Source organism: Rhinatrema bivittatum, chromosome 7, assembly GCF_901001135.1.
Source record: "Rhinatrema bivittatum chromosome 7, aRhiBiv1.1, whole genome shotgun sequence".
Classification (NCBI taxonomy): Eukaryota; Metazoa; Chordata; class Amphibia; order Gymnophiona; family Rhinatrematidae; genus Rhinatrema; species Rhinatrema bivittatum.
The window spans coordinates 8,291,163-8,312,242 of record NC_042621.1 but is presented as its reverse complement, the minus strand read 5'-3'; the positions used below and the strand labels follow the sequence as shown (position 1 = coordinate 8,312,242).

Below are 21,080 nucleotides of genomic sequence, written 5' to 3'. Positions count from 1 at the left end.
CCTCCACCCTGTCCATCTAAAAGTACCCAACGGCTTCCATCGCACGTGTACTTTTAGCCAGGAGGTGTACCCAGGGGATGCATTTAGGTCAGGGGACAGAAAACCATGCACGTACATGGGATTTTCAATTGTGTGCATGCTATCTAGCTCCTGTTTGTCGCCCACCAAAAATAGTGGGTGCAAATTACAGGCGCCCTTTGTACACATGTGCTTTATGCTAGCGAATTTTCAAAGAGAAGCTGGCTGTTTCAAAATTAGTGCCACATGCCGACATAAAAAAAAAACCAGGCTTGTACTTTGCAATTAGGTGTCTATTGAAAATCGGCCCCAAGGAGGACAGTTTTAAAGGGGTTTAGCCAGCTAACTCTTATCCAGCTAGATTGTCCTGGTTGAAAATTGCTCCCCTCACAGGAGCTAAAATGTATGTAGGCTGTCATTGCTGGTGTTGTATGTTTGACATGTTTGTGGACCCTTGGTTGATGTATTGATGATTCCTCCCACGGGGAGGAGCCCCATGGGGAAAATATAGCAATAGGCTGACTCTTCAGTAATAACCACAGAGAGAATAGAAGCTTTACTATACAGCAGTTGGCAATGCCCGAGGAGCGGGCTGCATTCCTTAGCCAGTGGAGTAGGTCTCTGATGATTTTCAGTCCAGGCACTGAGTTGTATCAAGTGCAGAGAAGGTCTCACCAGAAGCTGGAAGTGAAGGGTCCTGTAGTGGTCTGCGAAGCGGGGTAGGCCGAGAACCCAGTCACAGATGACATAGTCAGCGATGGTAGATCCGGTAGTGGTCCGCGGAGCGCAGTACACTGAGAATCTATTCTCTGGTGAGACAAGGCAGAGAGACTGAAGAGAGAAGGTACGAAGGCTGGTAGCTGTAGGAGAGATGGCCTCCACAGATCAGAGGTAGAGATGATGCAAGGCCCGGAGCGCCGGAGCCAAGATATCCTCTGTAGATGCAGGTTAACCCAGGAGGAAGGCAGGCGAGTGCAAGGCCTCGGGGAGTGGGTACCTAGGATCCTGATGAGCTGGGAAACCTGGAGATTAGATAGGAGTGAAGCAAGACCCCCAAGGAGCGGGTGCCTTGAGCGTCCTTGCTGGAACAGCATAACCACGGAGGGTAGGTAGGAGCGAATAAGGCCCCCATGGAGCGGGTACCTAGAATGCCCTGGTGTAGCCAGCATAACCCTGGAGGGTTTGTAGGAGCGAGAACTCAGAGCGGGTGTCTCTGAAGGAAGTCGAAATTAGCTGGAGCGGAATCCTTGCTAACTCATAGCTGGATTGGAGATCGGAGGCTAAGTACCCGGAGGGTAGTGATGTCATGCGGTGGGGTCGCCCCCGAGGTTCCCGCCATGACATATTCAAAAGAGAGGGCAGCACACGCACGTGCCCTAAGTGACCTCAGTGTAAGAATGGTGAACGCAATCGCCCATGCCGGTCCAGGGACGCAGGAGAGGTCGGCGGAGAGAGGCGGAGGCAGCCATCTTGCCTTGAGGAGAGGAAGGAGAAAGAAAAGAGGTGAGACAGAGAGGGCACAGCTGTCTGCGACCGACGGGCGCAACAGCTGGAAATCCTTTGACTGGATTAAAAAAAAGGCGGGTGAGCAATGCATAGGGCAAGTGAAGGGAAAGAGCCCGCATAGATTTGATTTTCAAAACCATGCGCATTGGTTTTCTGCCGTTCCACTACCCGCAGAAATAATAGGTGCAAAGGACATGCATATTCTGCGCCTGCACAATTTGTAGCCAGTTTTCAAAGGGGAACACTCAATTAGTTCCCCCTTTGAAAATGAACTGCAAGGTTTGAGTGTCCATGTACTTTGCAGCTAGATGGGCTATGGAACATTGTCCCATAAATCCTGAGGCTTATGTTGACCTGCCAACTATGACTCATCACTTGCTACCCTATTTTTGCCTTTTGAAATAAAGATCTATTTTGTCTCAAGTTGGCACCATTTGAGTCCAAACTATTCAGCTGAAATTTCTGAGAAACCTTTGGGGATGTTCAATGAAAAGTGATGGATGCTATCAATAACCTTGCTTGTGTTTGAGAAAACATAGCCATCTTATGAGGATTGTCAGCTTGGGAGTTATCCACCCAAATTGCTGAAGTTGGCTCCTCTTGCTGGTCGAGTTATAAATGTTTCCTTTGGTCACGGAAGCTATGGAACATTTGGTTCTGAAGAAACGCAGCATTAATTCCTTTTCTCTTTTTCCTTTTCTCGTATTTTCTTTTCTATTGTCCTGCTAAGAAAGTTTCCTCCTGCTCCCCTGGCTTTCCAGGTCATAGAAACATAGAAATGATGGCAAAAAAGGACCTATGGTCCATCCAGTCTGCCCAACAAGCTTCCCATGGTAGTATCTGACGCGTTGTGCAGGTTACCCCCATGTATCAGACAGTGCTGCTGGACGTGCTTTTGCTTATGGACTTGGCTGTAGAAGCAGTCCTGTGATTTTTCCTTAATGTCTGCGCATCAGTACCCAGGACTGTAAAAGTCATGGCTCGTGCTGGTTGTCTCTGAATCCAAATTGCTCTCCGCCCAAAGCAGAGAGCGATGTTGCAGTTGCAGGCAAGCAGGTCAGTCAGAATCTACCCCAGCTCTAGCCATAATGCCATAAGCCTTACTTTGCAGGTTCCTATCTTTTTCCCCCTCCTCACCTACCCGCCCCCATTTTAATTCCTTTTCCTTCCTAGTTTTTGCTGCAATCAACGCATTGAATTTCCTCTGCTTGGGAGGCATGGATCTCGGTTCCCTTAGGAACCTGGAATAAGTTTGCTCTTCAACCAGCCAGTAGGTGTCTTCATTTTTGCATGTGCAAATTCCTTTGGTAGTGAGATCACATTTTTATTACCTACTCCAACTGCACAAAATTTGACCTTTTCTTATTTTTTTTTACTATATTTTTATTTGGAAAACGCAGTGGATACAACAACGACATTTCAACATTATGAGACAATAGATGTGGAAAGGACTTAAAACATAATCTAGTGGATTTGAAAGACCCTACAAGCGCCAAAGCCAGGGATATGTGTGTGTCTTGGGCCAGCACTTCCACGTGGATCTTAAGAAGCGCCCATGGATGTGCATATCTCCCGGTATGCACAAATCCAAAAGTTCAAAAAAGGGGGTGGGGTGTGGGCATCTTTTGGGCGGGGCGTGTCAGGGGAAGACCAAGAGAGGTGTGCATAAATACGCGCACAAGCGTATTTATGGTCCCCACTGTGTAACTTTACTTCTGCTATTGCTGGTGTGTAAGACAAAAAATAAAAAAAATCAGGACTTGTCAGCAGGGTTTTAAGGGTCTGGTCTAACAGAGAAAGAAGCCTTTAAAGCTAGGGTGTTAGGAAGTCCTGTCCTTACAATGGACTTATTGGAAACCAGCTGGGAAAAGGATAAGTAGCCTTGGCGCACACCCCTTATAAAATTCCTCCCACTTACTTGGTAGACGCGGCATTTGCATGCACGTGTCTATATAAAATTGAGCACACATACGCATATACAGCTGATTTGATAACCTACGCGCATTTGTGTGCATATTTTATAAAATCGCCATGACCATGTGTGCCAGCCGGCATACACACTTGTGCCTTAAAATTCACCTCAATGTCAGGAATAGTAAATTATTACAATATTGCATTTCAACAACAAAAATCAGCACCACAGCTATAAGCAAACAAAAATCCATTTAGTTGGTAATATTGGAACATCACCATTGCCAATACAGCTGCCAAATTTTTCATATTTTCCCAAATCATTAGTTAGCAAGTAGGTAAGTCATTCCATCACCATTATATCAGCAAATGCTGATTTCCAATGAGTAACAAAGGGTTTAGACTTCCAAAAGTAGGTAATGGTATTATGTGCAGCACGCAAAACATGAACTAATAATTTCTTTTTATGAAAGGATAAAATTTCATCTCCCCAACTGCCCATGAAACACAATGTAACTAAGAAAAGAATACGTTGACTAATCATTGCCTGAGCATTATCTTGGACTTGTTCCCAAAATCACCATACAATCTCAGTCTCACCACATGTGAATATAGGAGGCCGAGGAGCCACAACCTTTCCAGCACAACGGACTAGCGACACTGCATTTAACATAAAATAAGAGATCTTTATAAGTGTGACGTAGAAGGTTAAATATTGGTTCTCGGACCTTATAACGAGTCGGTTTTCCTCCAAATTTCCCTCCAGTCATCCTCCTTATAATCCTAGGATGTCAACATTCTATTTCTGAATCAACGGGGTTGGAATCTCTCTTCAATTAAATGAACATATCTAGATAACATTTTAAACTGAAAGGTGGGTTTAGTTAATAGTTTTTCTAGCCCAGTATGATGACTGAGTTGTATATTGCCTTTAATGAAGCATGAGACATCTCTCCTAAACTGTGGAGATATATATAAATATCTAAATCTCATAGATTAGCAGGAACATTTATTCCCAGATACTTAATCTCTGATCTCACTAAGGTGCAGTTACCTACATCAAACCTCAATCCCCGATCCAGACCTATTGGGAAAATTAAAGACTTGGTATAATTAATTTTCTAGCCCATTAGTGTCTCATATTTGTCAATAAGAGCTACCAATACCGGGAGGGAAACTGCAGGTTGAGTGAGATAAAGTAAGATGTCATCAGTGTACAATGAGATTTTATGCATAAGGGAACCACTTTGAAAGCCTATTAGTTGAGGTGAATCTCTATTTTTTTTTAAGCCAAGGATTCCAAAATCAAATTAAATAGCATGGGGGAGAAAGGGCAGACTTGACGTATACTTCTTAAAATGGAAAAAGGGAGAGGACCCTATTATCTATTATCTGAGCATTAGGGCCTTTATATAGTGCTGTTATCCAACATTGGAATTGTGAAGGAAAACAAAAAATTATGAAGAGTTTGAAACAGGAAACCCAATCAAATGCTTTGTCTGCCTATAAAGATGGAATCCTCTTGTAATTCGCTAAATGTATGATATTGAATAATCTCCTAGTATTATCCACTGAGGTTCTCCCCTTAACAAATCCTATTTGATCTACACCAATTAATTGTGGTAAAATCAGCTCCAATTGGCAAAGATTTTCATGTCTGCGTTTATAAAGGAAATTGATCTACAAGATCCACAATGCTGAGGATCCTTTCCTGGTATAGGTATCAATGTTATCAAAGCATCTAATAACCTACCAGGCTGAAAGGGAGTGGTACCCATGAAAGTAAACAATTCCAGAAGTAAGGGACAAGTTGCTTGTTGAAAATGTTTGTAAAATTCCAGGGGAGAGTTGTTGAGTCCTGGGCTCTTATGTAATGCCAATTGCTAGATAGCTTGAATAATCTCAGATCCTGTAAAAGGAGAAATGAGATCATTCTGCAGTTCCACTGCAGAGGCATTGGTAGGTTCTTTATATTATCTGTTCAAAATAAGTTTTAAATTCCGATAAAATATGGGAAGTGGAATGTACCAAAGTACCTGTAGAGCTCTTTCATGCCCCTAATACTCTAGAGGATTGCTTAATATTAATCAGGCGAGCCAATAATCTACTAGGTTTATTTGCCTGTTCATAGTACTGTTGCTTCATGAAACAGTAAGCCTTTTCTATGGTCTGTGTTTGTAATTTGGACAATTGATCTCTAGCTAATTGTAAAGCTCTATATGTGTTCTTTACACAATCTTTTTTGTCTGTTTCTAAGACCCTTATCTTATTTTGCAGTTCCACCTGAGCTATCTGAAATTCTCTTTTTTTGTGACTGGTAAATGAATAACATAGGGAAGCAAGACATGCAGCTCGCTGTCACCTCCCCCCCCCCCCCCCCCCCCCCCCCGTACAAGAATCACAGTACACCTATATGGCTTTAAACACAAGGCCGCAGTTTATTTCATAACATAGCCCGAGCCCTCTAACTTATTATACAAACAATGCCAAAACCCTGCTCCCTTTCCCCCTCCTCCTCGTTCTACTTCCCTTACCACCGTGTCCCAGTGGTAAGCCGACACTCCCCCCTCTCTTACCCCGCCGCAGCCCCCAGCGAGGGTAAGCTCACGGCCTGAGCATCAGCCCACCCCCTTGCTTGTAGGCCATCCTGTGTAGCAGCCCCCAAACTACACAAGTTCCCCCCCCCCTCCAATGCCCTTTACAATCCAATACCAACACTTATCACATAGGGCTCGGGTTTCCTCCACAAACAAAGACAACCATGGTTATCTTTGTTCCCCTGCTGCGGCCCCTAAACCCTTCTAAGTTGTTGCTCCAAACCTTCCTGCAAAGCATTATTAAATAAGTCAATGCCTACATCCGAAAGATGCACTCCATCCGGATGGAATAAACCTTTTAACACCTCTCCCAACCAGTCGAGGCGCACCCAAAACCACCTTGCCTTTGTACCCATGCACCCAGCTGTCGATTCAAATTTTTCACGCCCCTCTCCACAATGGTGTGATATGATGTCAGATTCGCACGATTATGTCCGACCAACCCATCTTAGCACTCGGCATAACATAATAAATTCAAAGTCTTTCTTCATTTGCACCACCAACTCCCAACAAGGAAAAATTCCCCATATCGTTTCCACCCAAATGTATAATAAGCATCGGTGGGACACCCCAACTCTTAACAAGCCCTTACAGGAATGCTACCAACTCCCCCCATTTCATGCCCCTCCTGCAGCACCATTGAATTGTCCGCTTCCAGCTATCCAAGGTCAACTTTTCTTCATATGGATGCTTCTCCGCCCGACGCTGAGCCCCAATGCACGAAGGAATCGCAAGACACCCCTTTTTGAGTCTGCAAAAGAAAAGTAGTACATTAGCCTCCACACTTCCCCTCCCCTTCCAACTCCCCCTGGTCTTCCTTTCTGGATATACACCTTGTAAGCATTAGATTGCTGTTGCCCCATGGACTGAATCATCCTTACTGGCAGCCCTAATTCCGCTGCGGTAGTCGCAACTCCTATATGGAAGGAATGTATGTAAAGTATTCGGATTCCCATCCCAAACCCTGGACCCCCATTACAAAACCTTGGAACTGAAAGATGGTCATGAGCGTGCCATTAGCACGTAGCAGAGACAAACCCTGAACTTCCGGCCTCACCCAAACATACGCTTGAGGTGTCCGCACTGGGCATACCAACTCATGGCATCTCGGAAATAACGAAATCCACTGACCTCTACCGCTTTGATCCATCTTTGATTTGTGGATACCCCAGGTGACCGCCCTCTTGCAAACCCATATGTGCTGGGCCAAAAGACCTTCACTAGCATTCGCCTTGGAACATGCAACTAGTTCGCTCCCCGCGATCCTTCTAAATGAGAATGCACAGACGCTAGTGCATATCCCTTCCACCTTGCCCACAATATGAACTGGACGATATCATCGTATTCACGAACCATAATTCCAGCTGCCTGGCACATGCCTAGCTGTGATAATCACATCCATTGCAACACAAAAGTACAAACTCCTGCAACCTAGAGGCTTGTAAACATCTGGCAGACTGCCAATTAATCACCTGCACCACCCCTACGTTGTCACACTAAAAACCGCTCTTTTATTCTATACTCTATTTCCCCTTATAACTACCACTACTGCTATGGAAATGTAATGAAAGCTCTGTGATAGAGCTGGGAGTTAGCAATCTGTTACGGTTCGGCTCCCGTGGTGGGAGGAGTTAGCAATCCGTCATGTTCTATCCTCAAGAAGGGAGGAGTTAGCACTCTGTTACGAATCAACTCCTGTAGAGGGAGGAGTTAGCAATCTGATATGCTCAGCTCCTGTAGAGGGAGTAGTTAACAAACTGTTAAGGTATAGACTGCGGAGTAGCAATCTGTTATGAATCTGTAGCTGAAGACTCTTGATGGGGAAGGAGTAGCCATCTGTTACCAGTGGAGTGCTTGGAGAGGGCACTCAGCTGTAGAGGAATGTAGATAGGTGGATCTTTGGGCCGATGGCAGATGACTGCACCCCCAGGAGGATATCCTGAGAGGGACCACCGGCTAGGCTTGGGATTGGAGACAGACACGATAGTTCTTTTATTAGACAGGATAGTAGAACCACCAGAGGTGGCAGTAGTGAGCAGATATGCCCGGCAGGGCTGAAGTCCCTCAGGTACTGGAACAGCGATCCCAGGGTGGCTGAGCTGTAGAGAAACTACAGATAGTGAGTAGACATGGTATGCTGTGTTCATAGCCAGAACTGGATGACAACTCACATAAGGTCTTAAGGAAGCTCAGAGGCTGGAAAGGGTTAGGCCCTCGGAGTGAGTACCTGGTTCCAGGGAAAGCTCTGAGAGAGCGATGGTAACTCACAAATGTCTGTATCTGCGATAGCTTCCAGGCAGTAAAGAATCTTCAGAGTGTTCAGGAACTTGGGCCCTCGAGGAGCGAGTACCGGTTCCTTATCTGCAATCTGAAATAAAGAAAAGAGAGCGAGGCCCCCGAGGAGCGGGTACCCCTGGTAAGTCTGAGGAGGCAGAGTAGCTTGGGAGAAAAGCCGAAGCAATCCCCAGCAATTCCCTTTGCTAACTCAATTCGTTAGCGAATACTGAGACCTTTTATATTGGAAGCGGATGACGTCATCCCAGGGGGAATGCCCCCAAGGTTCGTGCCCTTGCTGATACATCAGAGTGCGCGCGTGCCCTACATCATCAGGCAACATGGCGGATCCGCAGCGTCGTGCCGGTCCGGGGACGCTGGAGGGAGACTGCAAGGAGACCCCGTGGCAGCTAACCATCCATCAGACCCGGAGGGAGTCGCCACAGAGGTAAAGAGGGTGGAGTGAGGGCGTCGAGCAGCGATGGATGCAACAGGGACACAACTCCAATAAAGTGATATTCTTAGCAATACCCTTACCCCTCCCAGACCACCTGCCATTACTCCGCACACCCGTCCCCTTAAAAGTATACTCCGAAGCAGAAAGCCCCCAGCTGCATCCGAAGACAGCTCCAGATCCCGGTTAGATACCTCCCCTTCTTGCATAATGCAAACTCCATTAAAGGGACTGTAAGAAGCTGTCCCATACCTCCAATTCATCCTTCACTTTACATGTCACCCTAATAAAATGATGTCCTGCTCTCTCACCTACGTCGTCGCAAAAAGCCTGCTAATGAAAACCCTACCCATCGGACTCCCACGGCATGCAAAAGTACGCGAACCAATTGAGGACTGCATCTGCTGTAACGTCACCTTGGTCGAACATCGCACACACCTCACCAATTCCTTCAGCTTGACAACTTTGTCTAAATGTAAACACGACACCAGTCTTACCAAATCCAATTCCATACCTAAGCAAGTAAGCTTTGTAGTTGGCCCCTCCATTTTTATTTTTATTTTTTTGCTTGATCGGCACCCCTGATGAATGAGTTACCTCCAGAAAACCATCCGATCCTGACCACGCTGGACTGACTAGGTCCCACTGACTAGGTCCCAACCTGTCTCCGCACCCCGTATACCACATGGTGGCCCAGTATAAGAAGGTACTAATCTCTTCAACGCATATGCATGAAATCACATAACCCATGGGCAAACAACGATCAACATGGTAACCTCCTTCGAATATAAAACCTAACTAAGGAAATCTCTCTGGGTAAATGGAAACACCCGGAAAGCTGAAACAATATCCGCCTTCACTAGTAAAGCCCTTTTCCCACACCTTTCACTAAAGCGACCATTGCATAGAAAGGACGCATACCATACAGTACACTCACTGAAGAATAAAACGTTTACCGACAACCCTTACGGCCAAAATAGGTTCAATTCAACCTGAACTTACCTAGAGCCTTCTTTGGTATGACCGCCAGTGGAGACAAATGCCTTAGTTCAAATGGTGGTGCCCCAAAAGGACCAGCCACGCGACCTAACTGGATCTCCGATCCCCGTTTTTCCCTGCACTGTCTGCAAGTTGTGATCTGACCTTATATTGTGCGCACAACCCCCACTACGGGGATCTTCGTATGGGATACGAAAAACCCAAACTAAAACCTACACTCAAAACGAGCCACCTCCATGTCTAATAACACCGCAACAATCTTTGACACCGATACAACTGGGGAATCCGCCATTCGCCGCAAACCTCATGTCTTCCCACTCCTATGAGTGGTGGTACACTGCCCTGGTATGCACTTTGTGGCAGGATGGGCTCCTTCGCCTGTCACGCACACATGTCGTGAATTAGCACTCTGGGAAAGACAGGTAAGCTTAGTGAATTGCCAGCAGACATCTGACCCTCCGAGTGATACCTTTCTCCCCTCCACCCCCCGCTGCATCCTCCTGGTGTCCTGACAGGGTAGGCCATACACAACTGAGCCCTGAGTTAAAGCTAAAGAAAATTGTGGGGGAGGGGTCTGGAGGATCACAAGAGCCAGGAGACAAACTTCTATGCCAGTGACATTCAAGGATTATCTATTTATTTTTATTTTTTTGCAGGATATGCAACGCTGGGCAGGAAGATGCAGGAGGGGTGGGAGGAGCAAAAGCCGGATGTCGTCGGGCTCCAGGCCGCTCTCCCCAAGATTCAGATGCCCCGACAGGGGAAAAGCGGTGAAGGGGGGGGGGGGCCCGCGACACAAGGGGGGGAGGAAATAACACTGGCAGGGGGGGCCAACGGCAGGGAGACCGCTGTGCTATAAGTGCAAACTGGCGAAGGCCTACAGGAGAAGCATGAGGCCTGCCCCTGGAAGGGGCCTATACACTCACCATCGATGAAGACCAACCGCCGCGGCAGGGAGGCGGGGGGGGGGGGGGGAGGCTGCACGATCACGACGTGCTAAAAAAACCGCCCACCCGAAGACCGCTTATCAAAACCGCAACAAACCAACAAATCAGCGGAAGCAGTGGAGCAGCCAAAAAATCGCCCCAAAACCCGCCAAAATCATCAGCAGCTGCGGAGAAAAAGCAAGGCTTGCTCTTTGCCTCGCTGCCAGCTGCTGACTGGGAAAGGAGCCGCGCCAAAACAGTGTTGCTCCTGAGGTAACCAATGGCGAGGCAGCAATTCAATTGTTGCCACTGATGTCGGTTACCTCCCTCCCCCTCCTCCCCTCCTCCCCCATCGCCTTGCCAGCTCCCTGCGCTTGCCCACGTTATCATCGGCAGCACGAGAAAAGCTCGCGCTGCCTTTCCATAATTTCACCTCTTAAAACTGCCTTCAGTGTTTCCCAGTGCAGCCGTGGATCATATTTGGCTTTAGGGTGATAAAAGAGAAAATCCTGAACAGTTTTTCTGATTAATTGGTCAAAGACCTCTGCTTCAAATATGAAATGTTCAGCCTCCATCTAGCACATCAACCTCTGTCCTTATTAGAATCTATTGTTAAATTTATTGGATGATGATCTGATAAATAAGAAGACAGACTTCCACAATCTGTACTATTTGCAAGTATAAATGGGCTACAAAGGAAACAATCAATTCTGCTATATGTCTTGGCGAATAAGAGGTATAATTTCGGCTAGTGGGGTACCTCAGCCTCCAAATATCTTTCAGATCATAGACTTGAATGATATTCTGGAGAGCCATAGGAATCGGAGGAGCTATGCTGGAAATATGAGACCTATCCAATCACGCATTATTTATTTATTTATTTAAGTTTCTATACCGATATTAGTGGGAACATCATATCGGTTTACATCAAAAACAAAAGGTTGGAAATTACATAAAACAGGGTCATGGGGAAGGAGTAATAGGAACTGTGAGAACGCAGGATAGGAAGTATATATATATATATATATATATATATATATATATACCTCCTTTAATTGTGGATACCCTCCTATATATCAGAATCTCCCCCGCCCCCCCCCCCCCTCCCCCCCGTTTAGATAACCTCATTCACGTATCCCACTTTGCTAATTTCTACTTGTATAATCTAATCTTTTATTTGTATGTTCTTAATGTTCCTTATGTAATTATGCAATAATTGTAAAGCCTGTTGCTAAGTTCTGTTCTATGTAAACCGATGAGATGTTCCCAACGTTCGTCGGTATATAAAAGTTATTAAATAAAAAAAATAAATAAATAAATATAGGAACGGGCTACTCGAGAAGAGTGCCGCAACGGTCCAAAGTAAGCATATAAATTTGTAAATAAAACATAACTTTAAACATATATTCCAGTCTCCTCCCATTATTTATTTATTTATTTATTTATTTATTTAACATTTTTATATACCGACCTTCATGAAAGAAATTCATATCAGATCGGTTTACATATAACAAGGGGTAAAACATAATCAACCATTTAACAAGAGGCGAAAGTTACATATAACAAGGAGGTTTTAACATGGAGGGCTAGGATAGCTGGAGAAATAGGAAGCATAACTGAATAAATTAGATAATGCAATAATATAAAGAAGAGAGGCATAAGATAATGCCTAAACTTGGAGGGGTGTTTAGTTAAGAATCAGTGTCTGGTCTGGTGAAGAAATTGCTGGATATGTAAGTTATGAGAAGGCTTGGAGGAAGAGCCATGTCTTGAGTTTTTTTCGGAAGGTTAGAGGGCATGGTTCTAGTCTGAGGTCTGTGGGCATCTTGTTCCAGATGGCTGGGGCGGCTGTAGAAAAGGCTCGTTCTTTGGTAGATGAAAGGCAAGTGGATTTCGTTGGGGGGGTTTGCAGGGTGCCTTTATATGCTTCTCTGATGGGTCTAGCAGATGAGTATAATTTGAGAGGAATCTGGAGGTCTAGTTGTTGCTGATTTATAGATGGTTTTGTGAATTATGGTGAGGGCCTTGTGTAGTATTCTATATTTTATTGGCAGCAGTGAAGGTTCCGTAGTATGGGAGTGATGTGTGCTCCTCTGTTGGTATTATTCAGGATTCTAGCCGCAGCGTTTTGAAGCATCTGTAGTGGTTTGATAGATGAGATGGGGAGCCCGAGGAGGAGAGAGTTGCAGTAATCTGCTTTGGAGAAGAGCGTGGTTTGGAGCACAGTCCTGAAATCCTGGAAGTGGAGGAGGGGTTTGAGCCTTTTCATGACTTGTAATTTATAAAAGCAATCCTTGGTAGTGTTATTGATGGAGTTCTTGAGATTCAGATGGTTATCGATGATTACTCCTAGGTCCCTTACTTGCGTGATCTGGGTGTTGCCAGCTGGTGGATTGATTAAAGTCCAGTGGTCCGAGGAGATGATTAGGAGTTCTGTCTTGGTTGCATTAAGAACTAGATTCAAGCTGGTGAGCAGACGGTTAATAGATTGGAGGCAGATTTCCCAAAAGGCGAGAGATTTAGGGAGGGATTCGGTTATGGGAATCAGAATCTGTACGTCGTCTGCATAGAGATAGTGTTTTAATTTTAGGTTAAAACACTATGATATTATTGGTCGGGAAAGATGATATTATTGGTCGGGAAAGATTTAAGTCTGTCAAATAGTGAGGCAAAAAATTCTTCTGAATACTGATTTGGACTATATATGCTAACTAAAGCTAAAGAGGTACCAAATAATTAACCCTTTAATATGACATATTGCCCTTCTGGGGCTCTAAATTTTCTTTGTATTGTTAATGGTAGGTTCTTATTAATCAATATATAAGTACCTCTATTATGAGTCAAATAAGAAGATGCAACTACTGTCCCATAATTGCCTTTTGCCAATGTATTATGTTCCTCAGGCAATGTGAGTTTCCTGAAGGAACACTAGGGATGTGCAAAGGGACTGCATACATTACATTCAGTATTTGTATTCGTTGGGGGGCAGATACTTTGCATTCGGCAAGGGGGGCCCCCGATCCATTCGTGCATTCCATTCTTATTCATTTCCTGGCTAAAATTTAATTAACTACAACCCCCCCATCCTCCTGACCGCCCCCCCTCCAAGACTTTCCAAAACTCCCTGGTGGTCCAGCGGGGATCCGGGAGCCATCTACTGCACTCACGCCGTCGGATGCCGGTATTCAAAATGGCACCGATAGCCTTTGTCCTTACTATGTCACAGGGGCTACTGGTGCCATTGGTCGGCCCCTGTCACATGGTAGGAGCAATGGCCAGCCGGCTCCATCTTGTGTAGTAAATGTGTTCTTTTAATGGGATTGGGCAAGCCCTGCATATTAAGAGACAATATTTTAAAGCTTGATAAAGCCATTATTGTCAATCAAAAAATGACATAAATGTTTTGTCAAAAAAAATGTCAGAGGGATGACACCAAACTAAAAAGAAAGTCATATTCCTGACGAACCAATAACAGGCTAGCTTTACCACTGTGAAATCATAGGTTTTTTAACCAGCTTTTGAAGATAATAATTAACCGTTAGAGAACAATACTCAAATCCCACAACCTAGTAAGAACAAACTCCCCAAGAATCCCGCCCTTCCAAAATTCCATTTCCATTCCAGTAAGCACCACAGTAACTGCAATACAGAAATTTCCCACATTAATGGACAGGGAGTGTCCATGAGTCACTTACTAACCAATTCACCCCATAACCTTTGCAACTCTGTAATATACGCCAAAAAAACTCAGCTCCCACGCAGGTTTTACTGTAAAGATTAAAATGACTGGGAAAAAAAATCAGAAACTGAAAAGAAAAGTGTTCACAAATGTGGTGAGTCCAATAAGTCCTGCAGCCAAACAAACCAGCTTGTAAATATCCAGAACCTAAACAACGCTGTCCAGAGCAGTAATGTTAACAAATTCAGTTTTAAATAAGGATATAAAAACCTAGTGTGAATCAAGCACCATGCCAATAATATTCTTCTCCGAGTACACCACATAATGGCATAGAATTCCCAAACATGGATTTGCAGCAGTAATTTGGAAGAAACTAAATAAAAAGAACAAATAAATTGGCTCATATGAGAGGGATCCACGCATTAACAACGTCAAAGTTCTGACCGTACCATTTTACACTTCACCCAATCCCATAATTAAGGAGTATGACTAGTTCCAGAGAATCAAATGGAAGATTATGATTCAAATGAGGCCTGAGTTTGCAAAAAAATGGGCCACCTCCTGCAGAGCTTGAAAATCTTTATCTGGTCATTATCAACGACTCTCCACGTAGCTGGGTATTATACGAATATCCTTTCTCCTCCAGCTTATGTTTAACCTCCACGAATCCTTGTCTTTTCTTTTGCACCACAGCCAAGAAATCCGGAAAGAAAAACACCCGTTGAGAAAAGAGTTCATTTGACTGCTTCTAACTGGCCAACTTTATTTACTTCATCTACACTGCAGCTCATACTAGATTGGATTATTATAGCATGCTTTATTTAGGGTTACCACTAAAAGGAATAAAGTGACTACAACACCAAAGCTAGATTATAAATTGGAAGTAGCCCTCGTGGGCATATTGCTTCAAATCTGGTTAGTCTTCATTGGTTAAGATAAATAATGGTTTAAATTGTACTGCTGTTTACATATATATATATCAAAGAACAAAAATGCTGACCCCAAATATTTAAAACAATGCAAATTTATTAAATAATCATTTATTTATTTATTTATTTATTTATTTATTTATTTAAATAATTTATATACCGGAGGTTCCTGTATAATATACATATCACCCCGGTTCACAAAGAACAGTAACTATCGCTACAAATAGCGGTTTACATAGAACAGAATAAAAAAGAAGTTTTACATTGAACAAAAACTAAGTAAACAAGTTTTTACATTGAAGTCAGCATGTGTAAATTTCTGATTGAAAAAAGGAAGAAAATAATAGATCTGAATAACTCGTTGTGGGCTTGAAAAGACTTTTCTTCGAGTTCTTGGCTCTAGGGGAAAGCTTGTTTGAAAAGCCAAGTCTTAAGTTTCCCTTTAAATGTAGAGTGGCATGGTTCCAAACGAAGGTCTGGAGGGAGCGAGTTCCAAAGTGAAGGGCCCGCTGTGGATAATGCACGTTTCCTGAGAACGGATTTCGCCGGTTGTGTGATTAGTCTGTTCTGATAGGCGCTTCTGGTTGGTTTCACAGATGTGGGTAATTGAATTTGAAATGTTAGGTTGAGAGGTGCGATGTTGTGTAAGGCCTTATGTATCATCATTAAAGACTTGAACTGGATCCTGTATTTAATCGGAAGCCAGTGGAGATGCTGGAGAATTGGGGTGATATGATCTCTCTTTTTGGCATTTGATAGAATTCTTGCAGAGGCGTTCAGGACCATCTGAAGTGGTTTGATGGTGCATGCTGGTAGGCCTAGGAGGAGAGAGTTACAGTAATCCAGCTTTGGGAGTATGATGGCTTGTAAAACCATGCGGAAGTCTCTGTATAGGAGGAGAGGTTTGAGTTTCTTTAATGTTTGAAGTTTAAAGAAACATTCTTTTGTTGTGGTGTTGACGAATTTGTTGAGACTGAGTCTGTTGTCTATGATGACTCCCAGGTCTCTAACTTGTTGCGTGGTGGAGAGCCCTGCGGTGTCCGGATGTTGATTAGTGTTAGAATGTGAGGAGGGGGTATAGTTTTCCGGTGTTATAATGAGGATTTCAGTTTTGTTTTTGTTTAGAATCAAGTTGAGGCTGGTGAGTAGATTGTTGATAGCTGACAGACATTTATTCCAGAATGATATGGCTTTGTGTATGGAATCTTCTATAGGGATGAGGATTTGAATATCATCCGCGTATAGGTAATGTCTTAGCTTAAGGTTAGTGAGAAGTTGACAGAGTGGGAGTAGATAAATATTGAAGAGTCGGGGAGAGGGATGATCCTTGTGGTACCCCCCTTTTGGATTCGATGGTGTGGGACTCTTTGTTATTTATCTTGACCTTGTATGTTCTGTTCTCCAAAAACGATTTGAACCAGTTAAAAGCTACTCCTGTAATGCCGATGTCTATTAGGCGTTGCAGGAGGCATGAGTGGTTAACGGTATCAAACGCTGATGAAAGATCCAGGAGAGCGAGGAGGCAAGGTTGGCCCTTTTCTAGGTTGAAAATGATAGTGTCTGATAGTGATGTTAATAATGATTCGGTATTCATAGACTTACGAAAGCCAAATTGGTTTGAGGTGAGGATATTGTTTTCGTCAAGATATTCTGTAAGTTGTTTGTTTACAACTTTCTCCATAACTTTGGCAATCAACGGGAGGTTTGCTATGGGTCTAAAGTTAGCTGGGTCTGAGGTGGGTAAGTTGGGTTTTTTGAGGAGCGGCTTGAGCATGGCTAACTTGAGTTGGTTTGGGACATGACCTTGAGTGAAGGAGCAGTTAATAATGTTTGCTAAAGGTTTGGCTATGGTGTTGGTGATCAGACTCAGTTTGTTGGTTGGAATATGGTCTGATGGATGGGAGGATGGTTTTATCTTCTTGAGAATATTCTCAATTTCTAGAGTGGATGTGAGCTCAAAAGTGTTGAGCACTGTTAGTGAAGTGTTGGGTTGTTTGACATTTGGGTGCGATGGTTGTTGATCTGTTGGGAGTGGTGGTTGTTGAGCGGTTGAGTGAGGTGTTTGAGTGGGTGATCGCGAAGATTGGGGGGTGAGGTTGATTACGTGTTTTGGATGTGTAGATGGTCCCTTGAGGGGGGCTAGGAGTGAAGTGATTTTGTTGTCGAAGAAGTCAGCCAGTTCGTTCGCTTTATTGAGTGCTTGATCGTCTGGAATGGTAGGTGCCGGGGGTTTTGTGAGGGATGATACATAGGAGAAAAGAGCTCTTGAATCAAAAATGAGGTGGTGGATTTTTTTGGAGAAGAATATTCTCTTTGTTGTGTTGATGTTGTTTCTGTATGAGTTAAGGCATGATTTGTAGATGAGGAGGGTGGTTGAAGATGGGTTTTTTCGCCAATTTTGTTCCTTGCATCTCAACTCGTGTTTATGATTTTTTAGCTCCGGTGTGAACCAGGGTCTCCTGTTGTCTTTGTTTGGATTGATAGATTTAGTTGTCATGGGGCAAATTTGATCTGCAACCTTTTTAGTGATGTTGGTCCATGATGAAGTTGCTGAGTTTACGTCGGATAGGTCTAGGTGCTCAAGTTCCTTGGCTAGGTGTTCACAGAGTTGGTCTCCTGAGCACTGTTTCCTAAGCGATATAGTTATTGGTTGTGTGGATTGTGTGGATCATGGCATAATAAGCATAAAATTAACATCACCAAACATTTGTTTCATATTCTTTGACCACCACTAATATACATATTAACCAAGAAACACAAACCAAGGAAGGAAAAAGATATTGAGGGCCCACACACAAAATAGCACACACACTCAGATATATACAAGACAACATAATCGAGAGTGGTGGTGTTGTCTCATTGTTTATTTATCTTGTATATGTGTGAATATCTTTTTGTTCATTGATAGTCTTCATAGGTTACCAGTGAAGGCAGGGATTGAATTTACAATCCTGACCAACAGGGGCTCAGCATAGGTTATCTGAGATCTAGAATTCAGAATTATGCGCTTTATCCTACTTTTATGTTCACAGGCTGGGTCATTGCTTCAAATACCTTTACAGAGAGAGATACTCAATTATCTATGACGAGGAATCAATCCTTCTCTTGGGCTATGCCCTTTCTCTGGAAGAGGTTGCCGCTTTATCTTAGGCAGATAAGTGATCTTTGGCCTTTTAGATGAAAGCCTGGCTTTTCATGTCATAGGTGAGGGGGTTCTTGGCATTAAACCGGGTCACGTTATTTCTGTAAGATAGCAGCACTCTTTGGTGAGTTGTACAAAGAGGGCAAGCTTTTTAAGCAGTAGAGGTCTTGCTGTGAGGGGGTTTATTAGAAAGTATTTAGTGCAAGGGAAAGGGGGATTTTGTGGGGTTGTGATGGTTATATATGTGTTTTGTCTTGATTTTTTAAAAATGTAGTGTATTTCATTAATCAATTTGTATCCTGTGGTGGATGCTTTTTTTGCAACAGACGGGAAAAAAAACAATAAATGAAATACAATGAACTCAAACTTTAATTTCACTTTTTAATTTTCACTTACTGTGTTTTTTTTTTTCTTTTTGTTTCTCTGTTTTAGCATGTACTAAATCATGCTAAAACACAAAATGAAAATTAATTGTATGTGTCATTTCAGGCTGGAAGAATCATGAATGACAGCAATGCTGTTTTAAATGACTGTGCATGTAATGACCGAGACTCCCTCCTCCTGGGGTCTGTAAGCACCACCACCATCTTCTTTTCAACAGGGCCACTCGCATGACACTTTCTTTCTTTCCTAGACTTCAGCAATTAATTTGTTCACGGAACGTGCAGAACTTTTTTTCAATCTGGCAACTAGTCTCTTATTTTAATTGGGGAGGAAATAGGATATCTGTACTTTTCTACCTTTCTGGCTTTTAGTGAACAGAGAGATTAAATTAAAAATATTGACCACCGCCTTCTTTTTTCAATACTTATCATGCACAACCAGAAAGAAATGCTGAAAGAAAAATGTTTAAAAAATGATACTGTCTGTACCTACTTTATCGATCCCTCAGCAACACTGCAACCATTTTATTTCTCTTCTTCCAGCAAAACTCTGCTGTCTTTGTCCATCAGTTTCTAAAGAGCTTTGTCTTTTTTTGCTTTTTTGTGGTGAGAGTAGAAAAATAAATAAATTTTTTTTTTGCTATAATGTATTTGCTGTCTTTTAGAAAATGGGATCTTTTGTTTTTAACTAGTTAAGCAAATCTTACAAAATGGAGATATTTATAGAATGCTTTTATTGGGAAACAAGCATAAAATGTTAAAAAAAAAAAAAAAAAAAAAATGTTTTCACGGTGCAGAGATAAAAGGAATCAAAGGCTCTGCAGCTGATGCTTTGAATGTTATTGGCCACTCAACAGATGACTCCTTGATTTGTTCAATGCGAAAACGCTAAAAGCAGTAAGAACGCTCTGGGAAATATCTGAGTACCATAAATGATCTGAACGTATCCAGCAATATGGGAAGCTCTTTGGGAGCAGTAGAAGGGATGCTGTGCGGTATGTCATACGCAGGCAGCTCACTTTAAACCGCACGTTCCGCTAATACCAATTCATTCTTTACTGGTGAAAAAAAGATTGCTTTCTGCTAATACCTCTGCTGATCTCAGATCCTGCCTGTGCTTACTTTGCAACAGCTTTTATTTCAATAGAGTTATGGTAGAGCAACTGAGCATTGAAATGCTTACAAAACTATAGCTGATTAAATATTGGTGTCGGCTCTGGAAAAGAGGCTCATTTTACTAGTATCCTCTTAACAGCTGTTAATGAAGGTCAGTTAACAACCCACTGAGCATTAGATTTTTGTAATTGCCACTCCCCATGAGTATGCAAAAGATTGTATGTGTCTATGTATCTCTCTATATTATAAGAATATTAGGGGCCACTTTGGCCCCACAGCGCATTGCCATGCATGCATCTGGCAACAACCGTGGGAGGGCAGGGCCCCAGCAGGAAAACATGCGCAGAGCCCCAGAGAGACTGTGCAAAACGTGGGCTGCTGCGGCAGCTTTGAAACAAACACCGGTGAGTCACTGACCTGGCAGGTGGGGAGAGCAGGCACAGAAGGAAAGCCCGAGCCCCAGCCCCCGACTCTGCAGCATGTGGGGAATCACCGCCGAGAGAGAGGAAGCAGGGAGCCAGCAAACAAAACTGAAACTCATGAAAACTGCAGGTCTGGTCAAGGGCGTAGAGGGAGGGGGAGAAGAAAGAGTGAAGAAGTTAGACAAGACAGTAGGAAGGGTGACAAACTGGAGGGTGCCATGAGAAAAGAGTGCCCACAGTCCTGCATTCTCTCCCCCTCCACACACACCACAATGCACATAATCTACAAACACTTCTCTGTCCCGTGTCAACACCATTCACCCCCTTATACACCTACTTGCCCCCTCACACCACCACACCCTACGAACACATATCCTGAGACACCTCTCTCTACACTGTCACCCCCCCCCTTAGCCATTCATACAACACAACACCAGAAAGCCACTCACACGCAGCACCTGTCGCACACCACTGACACCACCAGTACCACACACACACTACCCACTCCCCCCTCAAGCCACTGATACCACCACCACATACCACCCACAAAGCAACCCCTGCCTCCATCTCCATACAACCGCCCACACCCCCATGAACTCTGACACGACAATAACCTCCTCACATCACTGATGGCACCACTACCACCCACAATGTACCTCGCACCTTCACACAATCATGCACACCACCACAAATCGAGTTGCAACACTCAGCCTCTCCCCCATAA

The 21,080-nt window shown here is 43.7% G+C and overlaps 1 protein-coding gene across 2 annotated transcripts in view; it reads left to right on the top strand.

Moving 5' to 3' along the window:
* CDH13 (cadherin 13) overlaps positions 1-21,080 on the top strand; it is a 1,208,179-nt gene that overhangs the window by 230,748 nt on the left and 956,351 nt on the right. The window lies entirely within an intron of this gene.